The following is a 3,643-nucleotide window of genomic DNA, read 5'->3' on the forward strand; positions in this document are numbered from 1 at the left end:
ATGCTGCACTCCCTCCACACTGATCCTCTGACAATGCTGCCCCCACCTCCACATTGACTCTCTGACAATTCGGCACTCCCTCCACCCTGACCCTCTGACAATGCTGCACTCCCTCCACACTGATCCTCTGACCATGCTGTGCACCCTCCTCACTGATCCACTGACAATGCTGCACTCCCTACACACTGATCCTCTGACAATACTGCACCCCTCCACACTGATCCTCTGACAATGCTGCACTCCCTCCACACTGATCCTCTGACACTGCAGCACTCCCTCCACACTGATCCTCTGACAATGCTGCACTCCCTCCACACTGATCCTCTGACACTGCAGAACTCCCTCCACACTGATCCTCTGACAATGCTTCACTCCCTCCGCACTGACTCTCTGACAATGCTGCACTCCCTCCACACTGATCATCTGACAATGCTGCACTCCCTCCACACTGACCCTCTGACAATGCTGCACTCTCTCCACACTATCCTCTGACAATGCTTCACTCCCTCCACACTGATCCTCTGACACTGCAGCACTCCCTCCACACTGATCCTCTGACACTGCAGCACTCCCTCCACACTGATCCTCTGACACTGTAGCTCTCCCTCCACACTGATCCTCTGACAATGCTGCACTCCCTCCACACTGACCCTCTGACAATGCTGCACTCCCTCCACACTGACCCTCTGACAATGCTGCACTCCCTCCACACTGATCCTCTGACAATGCTGCCCCCACCTCCACATTGACTCTCTGACAATTCGGCACTCCCTCCACCCTGACCCTCTGACAATGCTGCACTCCCTCCACACTGATCCTCTGACCATGCTGTGCACCCTCCTCACTGATCCACTGACAATGCTGCACTCCCAACACACTGATCCTCTGACAATACTGCACCCCTCCACACTGATCCTCTGACAATGCTGCACTCCCTCCACACTGATCCTCTGACACTGCAGCACTCCTTCCACACTGATCCTCTGACAATGCTGCACTCCCTCCACACTGATCCTCTGACACTGCAGCACTCCCTCCACACTGATCCTCTGACAATGCTTCACTCCCTCCGCAATGACTCTCTGACAATGCTGCACTCCCTCCACACTGATCCTCTGACAATGCTGCACTCCCTCCACACTGACCCTCTGACAATGCTGCACTCTCTCCACACTATCCTCTGACAATGCTTCACTCCCTCCACACTGATCCTCTGACAATGCTGCACTCCCTCCACACTGATCCTCTGACACTGCAGCACTCCTTCCACACTGATCCTCTGACAATGCTGCACTCCCTCCACACTGATCCTCTGACACTGCAGCACTCCCTCCACACTGATCCTCTGACAATGCTTCACTCCCTCCGCAATGACTCTCTGACAATGCTGCACTCCCTCCACACTGATCCTCTGACAATGCTGCACTCCCTCCACACTGACCCTCTGACAATGCTGCACTCTCTCCACACTATCCTCTGACAATGCTTCACTCCCTCCACACTGATCCTCTGACACTGCAGCACTCCCTCCACACTGATCCTCTGACACTGCAGCACACCCTCCACACTGATCCTCTGACACTGTAGCTCTCCCTCCACACTGATCCTCTGACAATGCTGCACTCCCTCCACACTGACTCTCTGACAATGCTGCACTCCCTCCATACTGATCCCCTGACAATTCTGCACTCCCTCCACACTAACCCTCTAACAATGCTGCACTCTCTCCACACTATCCTCTGACTATGCAGCAATCCCTCCACACTGATCCTCAGACAATGCTGCACTCCCCCCACACTGACCCTCTGACAATGCTACACTCTCTCCACACTATCCTCTGACAATGCTGCACTCCCTCCACACTGATCCTCAGACAATGCTGCACTCCCTCCACACTGATCCTCTGACAATGCTGAACCCCTCCACACTGATCCTCTGACAATGCTGCTCTCTCTCCACACTGACCCTCTGACAATGCTGCACTCCCTCCACAATGATCCTCTGACAATGCTGCACACCCTCCTCACTGATCCACTGAAAATGCTGCCCCCACCTCCACACTGAATCACTGACAATGCTGCACTCCCTCCACACTGACCATCAGACGATGCTGCACTCCCTCCACACTGACCCTCAGAAAAGACTGCCCTCCATCCACACTGATCCTCTGACAATGCTGCACTCCCTCCATATTGACCCTCCGACAATTCTGCACCCCCTCCATACTGATCCTCTGACAATGTTGCACTACCTCCACACTGATCCGCTGACAATGCTGCACTCCCTCCACACTGACCCTCTGACAATGCTGCACTCCCTCCATACTGACCCTCTGACAATGCTGCACTCCCTCCATACTGATCCTCTGACAATGCTGCACTCCCTCCACACTGACCCTCTGACAATGCTGCACTCCCTCCATACCTACCCTCTGACAATGCTGCACTCCCTCCACACTGATCCTCTGACAATGCTGCACTCCCTCCACACTGATCCTCTGACAATGCCGCACTCCCTCCTCACTGATCCTCTGACAATGCTGCACTCCCTCCACACTGACCCTCTGACAATGCTGCTCTCCCTCCACACTGACCCTTTGACAATGCTGCACTCCCTCCACACTGATCCTCTGACAATGCTGCCCCCACCTCCACATTGACTCTCTGACAATTCGGCACTCCCTCCACACTGACCCTCTGACAATGCTGCACACCCTCCACACTGATCCTCTGAGAATGCTGCACCCCTCCACACTGATCCTCTGACAATGCTGCTCTCTCTCCACACTGACCCTCTGACAATTCTGCACTCCCTCCACACTGACCCTCTGACAATGCTGCACTCCCTCCACACTGATTTTCTGACAATGCTGCACTCCCTCCGCACAGATCCTCTGACAATGCTGCACCCACTCCATACCGATCCTCTGACAATGCTGCACTGCCTCCATACTGATCCTCTAACAATGCTGCACTCCCTCCACACTGATCCTCTGACAATGCTGCACTCCCTCCATACTGATCCTGTGACAATGCTGCACTCCCTCCATACTGATCCTCTGACAATGCTGCACTCCCTCCATACTGATCCGCTGACAATGCTGCACTCCCTCCTCACTGAACCTCTAACAATGCAGCACCCCCTCCATACTGACTCTCTGACAATGCTGCACCCCCTCCACACTGACCCTCTGACAATGCTCCACTCCCTCCACACTGACCCTCTGACAATGCTGCACTCCGTCCACACTGATCCTCTGTCAATGTTGCACTCCCTCCACACTGATCCTCTGACAATGCTGCACTCCCTCCACACTGACCCTCTGACAAAGCTGCACTCCCTCCACACTGATCCTCTGACAATGCTGCACTCCCTCCACACTGACCCTCTGACAATGCCGCACTCCTTCCATCCTGACCCTCTGACAGTGCTGCACTACCCCAAACTGATATTGTGACAATGCTGCACTCCCTCCACACTGACCCTCTGACAATGCTGCACACCCTCCTCACTGATCCACTGACAATGCTACACTCCCTCCATACTAATCCTCTGACAATGCTGCACTCCCTCCATCCTGACTCATTGACAGTGCTGCACTCCCCCCATACTGATATTGTGACAATGCTTGACTCCCTCCACA

Source organism: Chiloscyllium punctatum, unplaced genomic scaffold, assembly GCF_047496795.1.
Source record: "Chiloscyllium punctatum isolate Juve2018m unplaced genomic scaffold, sChiPun1.3 scaffold_116, whole genome shotgun sequence".
Classification (NCBI taxonomy): domain Eukaryota; kingdom Metazoa; phylum Chordata; class Chondrichthyes; order Orectolobiformes; family Hemiscylliidae; genus Chiloscyllium; species Chiloscyllium punctatum.